The following is a 14,991-nucleotide window of genomic DNA, read 5'->3' on the forward strand; positions in this document are numbered from 1 at the left end:
GAAAAGTAAGTTTTAAACCTACCAACTGTTAACAGTAGGACTATGAGTGATATCTATTTTATTGTTTGTATCTTTCTGTTTCCCAAATTTTTCATAATAACTATGTTTTTAAATGTGTTAATAAGACGTATTAAGACATCAATGTGAATAATTAGAGTGCTTTTTCATAAAAGTACCTGTTTTGGTTTCTGTCTAGATGTTTCTCCAAAGCCTCACGCAGTCACAGGGCTTTTCTAGATCGAGTGTGTGGTGCTGGGATAAAGGATGTGTGGTTAGCTAATCAGTCCACTGATGGGCTTGGCACAGTCCTGAGCAGGGGTAAGGGTGTGGGTGCTGCACCAGCCCTAGGGTGGGTAGCCTGCATGCAATATAAGAGATAGAAAGAGTCTTGTCTCCCATCCTTGTTGTTATCCTACAGACTGCCCACCATAAACTGCTCTTCTCTTTCATGTCAAATGCCTTCAGAGCCAGCTGATTATAGACTAAAACTTTTCAAACTGTGAGCTAAATAAACCTTTCCTCCCTTAACTTTGGAAGTCAAGTATTTTGTCTCAGCAATGAAAAAAAAAAAACCATAAGACACTAACTGATTAGGAAATTCATAGGTAAATATGAGCATGAAATATGATCCTAAAATGTGTTTCCAGCTGAGATAAAGAGATCTGGGGGAAGCTTTGGGCTTGCAGATATTTTCTCACTGTTTGCTAATGGTCTGGTGGGTTTGACAAAGAAGGGAGCTTACTGGTTTTTCTTTATCGAGACTTTCCAAACAGAGCTGAAACAATTCTCTTGGGTTTTCATGGGGCCCTTCTAATATGTGCTGATGAAAATATACTTGTCATTTTTCATGAGACAAATCATTGATTTTGTTCATTCTATAAATGAAAGGGGTTATTTTGTTCACAAGAAAGCTCCTTTGTTTGGAATGTGTTCCCAATCTCAGTGTTGGAATCTCAATGCCCAGTGCAATAGCATCCAGAGGTGGAATATTTAAGAGGCAATGACGTTGTGAGGGAACTGTCCTTAGGAGTGGATTACTGCCAAAATATTGTGGGTGCCTTATGTGGGAATGGATGGCTGGTGAAAAGATGAGTGCCACTTCTTCCTCCCCTCCTCTCTGTTTCCACATCCACTCACTTGCACTTCTATGTTTTGTCATATGATAACATCAACAGATGCCACCTTCTTAATGTGGGATTTCTCATCCCCAGTCTCTGGTATTTTGTTATTGCAGTAAGAACCTTATTAAGCTGTTATATTTTCTCCAATTTTTTCTTTATTGGGAATTTATATATATCATGATAAAAATATATAATATATATAACTTATTTTCCCATTTATTTTCCTTACATTTTTAACAAAAGTTTTTGTCCACTTCCAGGCAGAGATTAGTAAAATTTTCCCCTGAATATTCATAACCAAAGTAAAAATAGAGGAGCAGAATATTTTTCCATATTTTCCTTAAACTTAAAAATGTTGACTTGTATAATTTTGAAATATTTATCTTGGAGAAAAGTCAGGAGTCATGACATGGTGGGAAAGTTTCTCTGCTCTATTGTTAAAGTTTCTGCCATTCAGAATGCTGATAAATTATCTTCTTAATTCATAAACTCACTTAAGTTGAGGCTGTAGGGCCCTGGTCACTTACCACAATATGGAGTGAGACAGAATGATAATATTGATGGGTGGCAAGTGTGCTATGTGTGATGAAGAGCATTGTGCATGAACCAATTCCATTATTTTGTCTAAAGTTACTGTAAGTTAGCATTTGGGATATTTGTAAAGATGTATAAATTTGACCCAGGCAGATAAAACTAAGTTTGTTGCTACCCAGATTCAACATTGTATCTCCCTCCATTTGAGATGTTTTTTTCTATCTGTTTGCTTTCTGCATTGCTGCACCTCAGACCACACACACACACACACACACACACACACACACACACTCATGTTTGTGGCAACTGTGTAGACACAGTTTCTCCCGGCGTTGCTCGTGATCCTTACACACTGATGGTCCAGATGACTTGTGTGAACTGCGAGGGTACTTTACAGTCCAACAACATCAAGTGACGAAAATTGGTTCATTGAGTGGGAGAAAGCACTCAGACTGCTCTGTTCCCTGGAAACGTTCTGTATATGTGCATGTGAGTGAGACAGATGCCAAATGTCTCACACTCAGAAGGCCAAAAGACTGATTCAAAAACTGTTTAAACTTGTATTATTGATACATGGACTACTTAATGGAAATGGTGATTGAATAGTGTTGATGCATATAAAAGGGAAATTCAATTAAGAACATTATAGTCTGACTATACAAACCCAGTTTTATTTCTCAAGAGATAATATTAAAGAATAACTTTGGATAGTTGAATAGTAACATTTCCAAAATATCTTTTGCAGTAATCTATTTTTCTAAGTGCTACAAAAGCATGACTAATATTATTTTCTAAACAATGGTTTTTAAACTATTTTAGGTAATACTGCCTCTTTTACAATACAATTGATGAAAAATGAGTATTAAGGCATCAGCTGTCATTCCAAATGTTTTCTGTTGTTGTAGTTCATTTATCTCATGCTATAGTTTCTAATTTTACCAGGAAGAAACTGCTTACAAAGAAAGTATTTAGAGATGTTATAACCACATAACCTCTTTAATAGAAATTACCACTTTATTGTATGTTACATTGTCCAATACCATTCCTCTTGACAAGAGAACAGTTACAGCTCTACATGGTACAAAGACACTTGTCATTTATTGTTTACCACCTAGTATCTAAAGAAGGAGTTTTCACTCAGGTTATTTTAAGTTAGGTGTTATGTCACCATTATATAGGGAAGAAAATAGACTCTTAAAAACTAAAATTATGTGTTCAAGGTTGACTATCAAGAAAGCTATGGATGCAGGAGTCAGTCAGAGATGTTGTGGCTCCTCCCTCTGTGTCCTTTCATTTTCAACACAGTCTGTTTCAAAGAAGGAAGAAGACAAATCAAATGGAGTAAGAAGAGACAAGAAAGTGACCACTCACGCCAGCAGCGTGAATGTAGTTGAAGAAGCACACACAAGTACTAGAGGCCAACAGAACTGATGCTCATTATCAAGAAAGCAGCAGTTCTGGTTCTCTCACAAAAGGGCCAAGGGGCCTGGAGAGCTGGGCCTGGGGATGGGACTCCCTTTCCTCATTTGTCTCCCTCCAGCAGGAAGGCTCCAGGGCAGGTAACCATCAGGTACTCAGGACACAGAGGATGTTTTGGACAAAAAGGTTAGCTTGAAAGAATATGACCAAAAAGCTTACTATTTTTGCTTTATTGAAAGGAATGAATAGTTGATTAATATGTAGTAATTAATATTCCCCACAAGGAAATAGATAATTTTAAACATAAAATTTCAAATGGTAACATTTACTGTAGAGTGAAAAAGACAAAGAAAAGAAGAGAAAAAAAATAAGTTGGCTATTCATATCATCATAGCCATCAGAGTGGTAATATTCCAGGGTGGTGGTATATAGTAGCTGTATATCACCACAGAAAGTGTACAAAAGTAAGATACAGAAAAGCAAGAAAAAAATACCACTAAAACCAGAATATGGGCCCAGAGTTCTAGATTTTCATTTCAGTCTTTTGCCTTCAGGGATGAACTTGAGTCATCTGTAGCTAACTGGAAGCAGCCTGAGACCATGCTAACGGGAACACAAGAGACCTACAGGTTAGCTATTGTACGGTTTCTTCTATGGGAGAAACCCAAATACAAATAAAGAGCAAAATAAAAGACAGAAAATAGGAAGTAGGGAGACAGATCCTTCTCAAATGGGAAAGGGATCAAGAGATGGAGGCAGGAGGCAGATGAGGAAGAGAGAGGAATGAAAAAACCACTGAGAAGTGTTATGGAGATGCACCAACTCCACACAAGGAATGTAATCATTATGTACTGCAAATATAGACTAATAAAAACTGATGAAAAGAAGGGTTGAAATAAGTTCCGTTGAAATAAGTACACCGTGATGAATTAAAAGATTAATGTTTGCATGATTAAAGTGAAGAAGATTATGATAATGCATTTTTTTTTTTTTCTGGTGCATGAACAAATGTGGAACTTCAAAAGAGAGCCTACAGAAAGACACTTGGAGAGATTCTTAGATCCATGTAGCTAACAAAGCTTGTTTAGGGCTCTTATGCAAGAGTTTTCTAAAGATACAAGATTCCTCAAAGTTGATTTTCCACCCTGACTTGGTTGAAAACCTAAAATTTCTTCTCTTTTAGAAGATGAAACAAAGTTAGCTTTAGTGTTGATTCTTTACTGGGGGAAGCGAGGATGCGCTGTCCATGGTATCTCATGAGTAAGCCACTCTAAACCCATAACGTACAAGTTTTCCAACCTGGGTTCCTGAAGCCCAGAGACCCAGGAAGCCCTGTGGATAAATTAGGGTGATGTCCAAGAATGGAGCAGACAACTGAGGTTCCGCTGGACCATGGCTGTGTGGGTTCCCATCACCTTAAATTATACCACCTTAACTTATGTCTGTCTTGCTTTGTTGTTTTCTATGGAAAATAGATATTGTATCATTTCTTACTTAAAAAAAAGTTTGGCAGAATTTTTGAGAGTAAAAGTGAAAGGGGAATGTCTTAGTCCTTTGGAAATAAATGACACTGACAGTTCTTCTTTCAATTTAATTTCTGCTGCTTGCGTCGAGGCATCCAGATGCCATCTTCGATTAGATGTACTTAAGATAATTCTGATGGAAAATTCAGTATTTTGGCCACAATTATTGAATCAGTGAGTCGGGAATATGATTAGAAATAAATTAACACAGCCACCTGACTCCTGTTAAGGTCCCCATTTATTTGATCTTTGATGCTGTCCCAAGTAATTAGTGATATCCATCTCAAACTTATCATGCCTTAACAATGTTAAACAGACTTTTATTTGAAGAAAATTATTTTTTCCACATAGGACAAAGAAATAACTCTTAAATGTGTCTGTGAAAAATTTTAGTAATGATTTAGGTTCCTAATCTTTCTTCTTTTTATGGGAGAAATCCTATTTTGATTCTGAAAAAGGAAAATTAGAGGTGACCAGAAAGAGCTATTCCAGCCCAAAGCACTTAATTGTGTTAAGCCATTTTAAATTTAAAATTGATCGTTTTCTTTGAGGAAAACTCCTATCCCTATCTGTTTAATCATGGGGAACATTTAATGATGAGAACTTTTTCCTTATACTAAGTTCACTAATATTCCACCTATCAGGCATTGCGTGGGGGCACTGAATATGCAGTGATGAATGAAGTTAAGCTCCAGTCTTAAGCACACTAAAATAAACACTGAGACATGCATATTTTAACCTCTTAGCTCTTGACCTACCCTATGAGTTGCAAAGAGATTCTCAAAATGTAGAGCACTGTAATGGGTCTAAAAATCTTTTTCTACTCCAGGACAAGTACTTATGATTTTTTAAAACTTTTTTTTAACCTTTTATCGGTATTGGGTATTGAACCCATGACCACCTGTTTGCAAGGCAGGTGCTTATGCCACTGAGCTAAATCCCAGCCCCTTCATGATTTTTAAAGTAATTTTAATTTCTAAGAAAAAAATTTTTCATATTATATAATTTTAAATTTTCTTTTAATCTCATGACACATCAATTATTTTTTCATTTTTCTTAATCACTGTTAAAGTGTTAAGCTCAGAATTAAATGTGATTCACAGAACAGCGGTTTGTTTTGTCCATTAAAGTCCCAAAAGAACTCTGAAAAATTATGTACTCCTTTGAACATTTAGAATTAGATAACTAAAACTTTTTCATTGTAAGTATAAATAGTTTCAGAGGATATAATTGTACATAACTGAAAATATTAACTCTAAAAATAAAAGTGTTACATCACTATTTTTAATGCATTCAAGTAACTATAAACCTCAAATGATATAATACTCACCATTGTCCATTTTGAAAATACACACATGTTCCGCTGAGATTTAGACTCACTTTTACTTCTTCTTGAAGCATCCCATTTCATCCACAGAAGTTTGTCCTAATGTAATATGTTTAAAATCTTATAATTAATGACCTAGTTATTCCCTGCAATAATGAAATCAACTTAAGTTTTTAGTTTTTGCAGTGACAAGGATTTATGTGTTAAAATTTTGAGACCACACTATAATAAAAATAGTATATAATTAATCAGTCCACAAGCATGTTACAAATCCTGATAAATGATTATTAAATGAAAAATAAACAATGTTTTGTAATGACTTGAGCAATACTGATATTTGAATGAATTAACCTTGATTGAATAACTGGCTTCATTGTTCTTTTCTTTCTTTTTGATTCACATGAAGTGTTTTAAAACTTTGAGCAACACATCATTGTGAACCTGGGGTGAATGGGATCTATGTCTTCATTTTGTAGAACAGAAAAATGATGAGCAAGATGAGGCAGCGGAGAAGAACTTTGGCTGTGGACGCCTGCTCAGGTAGACCAGGTTTGGAAAAACAACTAAATATGTGTGGTAATAATCCAAAAGTGAATTTGTTCCTTTAAAATCTTTGTATCTCCCCATGGTTGAGCAATCACGTTACTAACTGTAGATCAGCACACTAAGGTGGACTCAGACCATGTAGAATGAGATTTTCACCTCTCTAATTTTAGAAATCATTCTTTTACTATTACAATTTAGGATCATCTTAAATATTTCAGGAGCCAAATCTTATTCATACTTTATATCAGCATCATGACTTACTTTCATGTCTTTTTCAACTATGCTTTTGAGAAGTTATAACCCTCCTTCACCATGTACTTATAGGAAAGAGTAAATTGATCTCTGTTGGATTTAATCTTCTTAGATTTGGCTATTTCTTCAACATGGGAAGACATTTTTGGATTGTGATTCTGTCTTCAGCTCATATAGAGCACATTTGGACAGTATAGATACATATTCCTAGGAACTAAAACATGTAAAATTTTCCTAAGATTTTGTTTTCACTAACTAAGATATATTTTGACTATTCTCATTCTGAAGAAAACGTGTTTGTTGAGGTGGTCTATCAGAAAAAGCCTTAAAAAGGCTTTAGACTTGTGAGAAGTGTTCCGCTTTTATTTCAGTCTTTCTAGATTATTCGTTCAGTCTTTCCAGATTACTGGTTCACTTTTAGAAAATACAAATGCCTTCTGTGTGCTGGTTTTACATTAATCCTATGAAATCAGGGATGAAGGGGATGATTCCACCTTCACAGAGTAAGCATATAAGAGTCAACAAATAGCCAGTGCAGTGCAGAGTGGGAAGCATTGTGAAAACAGAGGTCTGAAGTGGCCGGAAGTGCCCAAATATAGGGTTTGATTCATCTGGCTGGAAAGTGGGCAATAAAGGTTTCTCAGCCTGGGTGGTTCAGGAATCTCCACTAGTGAATGGAAGTCAGCGTGCAAAAGAATTCAGGCTGTGTAATGAAGACAACAAAGTGCATTGCTAAAAGAATGAATAACCCACAGCGCGACAGTGTCAAGGAGAGAAAGTATTTCAAATTGTTAAACTTATGGACTAGAAAAGAAAAAGTTCAGGATGAAATATAATGTGACTTCTGGGAAGAAATATTAGGAGAAAATGTAATTTATTTATTTTGATGTTGAAGTATAATAACCAAAGATAATGATGTTTCTTTAATTATGTGAAAATGAAGATCCCCATCAGTAAATGTGTACCTGGCACAGAAACAATTACAACCCTACCTCCTAATACCGATATTTTCAATGTTAGATTTCTAAGGAAGCTAATTCTTGAGTACAGGCTGCCCATTCTTCTGTCTCGATCTTGAGATATTTTTGATATTCTCTAGCTTGTAATAGCAAGATCCCCAATCTCTTACCTTCAGAATTTTCATGGCACTTTAAACATATTATTCCATAAATATTCCTCTATAAATACCTTATAGAGCACACAATAGTTTGTGGCCTCAAGGGAATCATGAGCTGCAGAAGAATAAGGTCTTTGTGTCAGTTGTGTATGTCTGTACTTACAGAGGTGTCTGCCATATTTGAATCTTAAGCAATATTTTTGAATAGAGTTTAGAGGCTGAAAATAAGGCAGTGTTCATATTGAGTATCACAGATACCACTAGAAGAGAAAACAATATTGAACCTATCAACTGTATATGAAAATACCATGATTGGATTAAAAAGTTAATAGTGTGAAAAAGAAAGGATTTATAGGGTTTGTTGTTTTGTACATTTTTGGTTGCCCTCGATAAGAGACTAGATTTCACTTAGTGACCAGCCCTTCTCAGTCTCCAGTTTACTAACTTCTGACCTCAAATGTTGCCTTCCATAACTGCATCAACTCCTCATAACATCTATCTATCCTTCTATCTATCTATCTATCTATCTATCTATCTATCTATCTATCTATCTCTATCATCTATCCATCCATTTTTCCATCCATTCATCCACCCACCTACATGACAATTGGTTCTGTTTCTCTACATAAGCTGGCTAATGCAGAGGTTCTCATGAGTGCTGCACTGAGATCTAGGAGCAGAGCGGAAGGTATAGGTACTGAACCTTTTGTGATGAGAGTAGCTCGCTGAAAAAAATTGATAATCAAAGAAAATAAAAAGGAACGCAATGGTGGGCAATCTTCTGAATATTTCCAATTTCTCAAATGATTATAGTCTTAAACTGACATTTGGTTCATGAGACACTAAATTCTCTCAGTAAGTGCATTTATTTTTCCTTAAAGAAAGTTATTTTTTACCTGTTATTTGGAGCCAGATGAAATGCTGCCAATGCAGATACTACTTCTACTTTATAAATGATCAGTTTGAGCCTCAGAGAGCAGTGAATTAACCATGACAACACAGTGGGAAGACATATCCAGAAACTAGAATTCAGTCATAACTGTACAACACACCACCTTGTATTCTACATACTGGTGATATAGCAGAGAATGAAACAATGATTTATGGAACAAGACAGCAAGAATGTCATTCAAAGCTGATATAACTAAGTAAGTGGGTATGCCAGTTATTGAGAACTGGTATGCTGAGTTGGAATGGGATGTTTTTTGGGGGGAGAAGATAGGCAATCAAGAAATCATGTTGTTTGAAAGCCCACTGTCCAAATGAAGATGGGTATTAATTAGTAATGGACAGCATGTGGCATTGAAAATAGATGGTTAGGAGATATTTTTGATATTTAAAGCCACATGCAGATAGAGAAAAGGTCATGGGAATATCCAACATATGGAAATAGATAAGCTAAGGTGTTAATCAAAGGTGACACAGAAGGTACCTCATGGTAAACTACAAATATGCTCTAAAACAAAGTGAAGAAAGTTACAAGGAAAAGCGATAATGGCTACTTCTATGCTGTGTAATGGGAAGACTGAAAAACTGACCATTGGATTCAGTGATGTGGGTGCAATCAGTAAACTTGATTAAGAGTGGTTTTAGTGTAGTAATGGGGATAAAACTTGGGTTAGCATTAGTTCAAAGAAAAGTGGTAGAGAGGCTGTGGCATCATGTACAGATCTTTTGAGAAAATGTTTATGAAAAGCAGCAGAGAGTTGAGACAGTAACTGAAGGAATTTTAGGACAAGAAAGATTTGCTTATGATGAGGAGCATCACAGTGAGTTTATGTGATGATGGAAATTGTCCACTAAGGGAAGAGAGAGAGAGAGAGAGAGAGAGAGAGAGAGAGAGAGAGAGAGAGAGATCCCTGGATGAATTAAACCTTTCCTTGGCCTCACAAATCTTGTGGTGGTATCTCTCCCACTGGATGTCAACTTCTGTGCCCAACCTATATCAGATTTATTTGAAACAAACTCCATTGTTAGATTTAGGGTTGTGACTCAGGAAAGCCACCTGCTCAGATTTAAGGTGCTAACTTGAGACAATGTATGAAACATGCCATCAACCCATGTCTCTTTAATAAAAACTACTGATGGAAAATTAATTCACTGTATTTTTAATTTGGTGCACTAAGCTACACTTGACTAGCAATTGTATCCCTTTCCTAGAAACTCAAACTTTATGCTTGTACAAGCTTTATGCATGGGGCTGACTTACTACTAATGGCCACATTATAAAAGACTAATACTTCAGTTCACCAAAGCACTTTTTCTTTCTAGTTTTCCTTCTCTCCTTAATTTATGTTTTTATATTAAGGAAACATCAGTATCAACTAAGTTAAAATTTGATTTTCATGGCAAGTGAACCTAAAGTTACACCATGATTTAAATAATACTGGGTTTCAAAAACTCTATATTTATAATAGGTCAACTCTACATATGTAAATTGCACATGTTCCTGTTTGGAGACTTTAAACTGCTGCTCTCTGATTTATAATTTTAGGACGAAAGTTGAATGTAAATGGATTTAGAGGACATACAACTTCTCATTTTCCTAAAGCTCATCATTTTTTATTGTATTATCTTTGGCTGTTTCACATGCTTCATCCCTGAATGCATCAGATTTGAAGAGCCTTGCATGAAATGAAAGAATCTATAATATTATATTGAATTTAACAGATTATTGTCAGGAAAAATAATTTTGCTCAGATAAACTAAAGAGACTCACATTTAGATACTACTTAAGAGGACAGGTATGGTTAAGTGTACAAGCCAGTGACGGCAATGAAGGCCAAGGTCATGGCCACTGCTGGACCTGAAGACCAAGGGAAGCAAAGAATATTACCAGGGCCCATGAGAACTCAGAGTTGTAAAGGAAGAAACTGCACAGGTAAAGTGGGGGAGGGCAGCACCTCAACTCTCTTTTCTCCTGCTGTAAGGCATTGCTTTGTTCTAATCAAACCCATTTGGAAGCCATCCCAAAAGAAAATATTCATGCGAGTTATAAGTAGAGGTCTGCTACTTGGAACTCTGAAAGACAAATGGAGAAAAATAAAACCTAAGTTAAACACAAGTTTAGACCACATGCTCACAGATATTTACAGGCATGTATAGAAAATATGTAGGCAATTTTACTTGTAGATGAGTCTCTGATGAATTCAGCAGCTGTAACCATTAATCTTGATTTTTCAACTTTATTGAGTTAATTAGATTAGAAAAACATGCTACTGAATGTGTTGGGGTGTTCGTGGAGGTGTAACCTTGAGTTCTTTGTATAGTTACTACCCCATTCCTCTCGGGCACTGATCCCCCACTTCACGGTTGCCGTGAACTAAGCAGCTTTCCCCTGCCACACCCTCCCATCCTGAGGTTTCTGATTCAGAGCCTGCTAACCATGTATGGAATCTGAAACCGTGAGCTGAATTAAACTTCTCCTCCTTTAAATTGTGAGTGTAGGTATTGTGTTCCAGTGAAGGCTAATACAGCAGCTCTTCATACACTTTAAATGCTGAGGATTTCAAATAAATACAAACCAGGAGGTAATTTTGCCACACGTTGCCCAGTGCATAGGCTGACATTGCAAAATCTACCATTGCTACTTCACTTACACTGTAACGTTCTGAGACAGCATTTACTGTTTTAGCACAGATCTAACCCTGAGGAATATGGCCTTTTTCTGGCTAGAGTTTCTCACTTGAACTTGCCCTTGGACTTATACTGAACTAGAAGTCGTAAGTCATCCAATTTTCTTTGAAGCAGATCCATGCCATTTGGTTGACACTAGAATCTACCAAGTCTTCCTAGGTCTAAGGGCCTGGGATTTACCCATGTAAGGGCTGAGATCCTCTGGAGTGGCACCTTTATTTGAACATCTCCTCTCTGTCCGGTCACATACACATATGGATACAAATTTTAATTTGACTTTCCTACAGTCCTTTATTAGCACCATTAGAATTAAGGAACTAAATTTAATGTCTTGATCACTAGAAGTATGTCCCAAAACCTGTCTGATAAGTTTTATGGGGGTTTCCAACCCCATATAAGATATTTTAAACCTTGACATAAATACACATTACTATCTGTTTAAATAGCCAAGGCAATTGATCATATTTATGAGATCCTTCTACAAAAAGGTAAAATATTTTATTGGAAACAAACACTTGCATTAGCACTAGAAGGGAAGAATCTGTCTTTTTTTTTACACTAATATTTCCCTTACATAAACTTGTGTTTTTGTTTTTTTCTTTCTCCAATATAATCATCTGGCCTTGTCTGAGAAGCTTGGTAAAAGAATGCTAACTTGAGTAGATATTACTTGCATATCACTTACATATGTCACAGAATCCAATTAATTCTTCATTATCTTGTTTTGCAAAGCATGGATAGTCCCAGAATTATTATGCCTTCTGGTGAAACTGGAAACTTCAATAATTTCTCTGGCTCAACATCCTTAAGGCTTTTCCTTGGCAATGGATGCATAATAAATGTTCCATGGTGAGTTAACATCTAAGTTATGCTTTATCAATTAGTTTTGCTGTATGTATCCCTTCGTGAATATGGAAACTATTTACTGAATTCATTGGTAACTTCTCATAGAATATTGTCCTCATCTTGGCAGGGCAGATTTTTTTTTTTATTTGTGCATAAAAAGTGCCAGTGGTATAAGGGGTAAGTATATCTCAGGTCAATTCTGTAAAACTTTTATTCTGTTAATCTGTTCTGATTAACAAAACAAAAGCTTTAAAATCATTCAAAAATTACCAACCTGCACTTTGCTTAAAGCTAAATGTTACTATCCCATTTTTAAACCATTTTGATTTTTCTTTTTCTTTTTTTCTTATTTTTTATTAGTATATGTTTGCTGTACATAATGATAACATTTAATATGGGAGTCGTGCATGTGCTTTATGTCTTAATTTTTCTTGGTTCGCTATCTCTCCTTCTCTCCCTCCTCCCTCAAACTCTTTGTTTCCTAATCATTTGCAAAGGTTCTATTTTCATTTAGCAAAAATAAGAGTTTGATTTGTTAATTTGCATATATATTTACTGTGGAGAAACCAAATTATCCCTTTCTATAAATTTTCATCAATTCAACATGAGCTTTCACGTGATGCTATGAATGAGAGATCCACAGCATTTCTGACTCCCAATTAACTGATTTTTGACACACAATTATCCTTCATTCCAATGACAGCATCCAAGCCATATTAAATGTTTCTGAGCAATTTAAAATATATCTAAGATATTTCAAAGAAAATATTCATTTACTTTGGAAAAGAACAAAAGCTTAGATACAATCAGCAAAGTTTGATGTAACTTTGGCTAAGAGTAATTAGTTTCTAGCTATGAAGAAGCTCACTTACAGGGGCCTAGGTTCAAATCAAATTCAGAGTTTGTTTATAAGAATAAATACACAAATTAACTGAAGACTGAAACTCCCTTGCCCAACTTCTGATCAGGCTCTATGAGATTCCAGGATAAGCAGTTGTCTAGTACATCCAGCCGAGATAGTATTACTGTGAAATAGCTCTGCCATGAGCTCCTGTCTCTTCCCCCTTTCCCTTCACACCCACACACTGCTTTTCTTATTAGCCTTTTCCTCTGGGTTAGACCATCAGCTGCGAAGAGACTTGCATAGGGAGCAAATATATCCCCAAAGGATGGCATGGCAAGGCATTAGTTCTTATCACACAATTAACCCAGAGCAGTGGACTAGCTTGAGTAACTATCACCCAATAGAGCCCAGAAAAAGTAGAACACTTGATTTGTAGTCTGGTGTGAGGAATTGGGGAGAACAGCAGGAAAAGAGAAAGCATGAAATGTGGGACTAAAGGGAAATGTGGGCTTCCGTGGACAATTCCCATGAAGCTGAGAATCCAGTTGCAGCATATTATATGGAAACTTAGCCCAACTAGCATTTCTACCTGTTTTTTTTACACTTTATGCTGTATCTTTGAACAGGAAAATTTATCTTCATACTTTTAATAAAGGAACTTTTCTATCAGTCAGTCCAAGAGAGTTGCTTTAAATATTTTTCACTATTCATGTTGATTATTTTTTTGGTGCATGACACAGAAGTTTTTTATCATGCTGATTATAGATTTAAATGTTATTATCGATGACTGCTACAGTCTGAATGTTGGTGTCCCCACAAATTCATATGTTTAAATCTAACACACAAGGCAATGACATCAGGAGGCAAGGCCTTCAGGAAATCATTACATCATGAGAGATTTGCCCTCATGAATTACATTAAAGCCACCATAAAGGAGGCTTAAAGGAGCATGCTTCTTTTTCATGCAAGAACACAGCAGGAAGTCATCATGTATGAAGGAGACAAAGACCTTTACCAGATACCAAATTATCTAGTGCCTCAATTTTGAACTCACAAGTCTCTAGAACTATGAAGTCTCATTATTTATGTTGCTGAATCTGTGTTGTTTATTTTTAGCAGCTTGGGTAAACTAAGACAATGAGCGATTGCTTGCAATATAATATGCTTAAATTACCACAAACCTTTTTAAAAAATAACTTTTTCATTTTAAGGAATATCTGAAGTTTCCCTTACTGGTGTTGAAAATTATGATGCAAATGAAACAATGATTTACATCTTAAATTGAGAAATGCTGGGTCTAGGAGCCAGAGTTCTAGATCTGAATCCATAACTCATTTGAGTGATTCTTACTAAAAGTCCTAAAACTGCCCTGAGATCTCAATAGTTTCTCCGAGAGATCTGAAGTGATAATAACAAGAACACTAACACTGAGCATTTATGGAGACTTAGCACACTACATGCCACCCATGTGTGAGTCATCTTAATTCCCTCAATATGTGGTTGGCACTATTGTTTCCCACCTTGTAAATGCAGAAACTGAGACACAGAAAAATAAAGGAGCTTGTCTAAGACCACAGTATTGGTGTTTAACTGTACCCAAATCAGTCGACCCATCTCCAGAGTTTACACTTACTTCTTTCCTGCCTCCTGACACTCCCAGTGACTTCTTTGATGGCCCAATCCTAGCAAGATAAACTAAAAAAAGAAAATGACAAGAAGAGACATAAAGATACTCTTTCAATTTAATTTTTTTATGAGAGAATAGTTGGTTCTATTAGATGACAGAGATTATAATTGATGGCCCTGCACCCTATCATGATGAATGT

At 35.9% G+C, this 14,991-nt stretch overlaps 1 long non-coding RNA gene across 3 annotated transcripts in view; it reads left to right on the forward strand.

The window, feature by feature from the left end:
* Nucleotides 1-14,991, forward strand: part of LOC134475435 (uncharacterized) — a 98,876-nt gene that overhangs the window by 35,317 nt on the left and 48,568 nt on the right. For all 3 annotated transcript variants that reach the window (XR_010046549.1, XR_010046548.1, XR_010046550.1), the window contains exons 4-5: nucleotides 6,401-6,464; nucleotides 12,208-12,324. This is a non-coding gene — a long non-coding RNA (uncharacterized LOC134475435). The remainder of the gene's footprint in view (nucleotides 1-6,400; nucleotides 6,465-12,207; nucleotides 12,325-14,991) is intronic.

Source organism: Cavia porcellus, unplaced genomic scaffold (assembly GCF_034190915.1).
Source record: "Cavia porcellus strain 051 isolate PalLab524CR breed Dunkin Hartley unplaced genomic scaffold, mCavPor4.1 scaffold_1, whole genome shotgun sequence".
Lineage (NCBI taxonomy): Eukaryota > Metazoa > Chordata > Mammalia > Rodentia > Caviidae > Cavia > Cavia porcellus.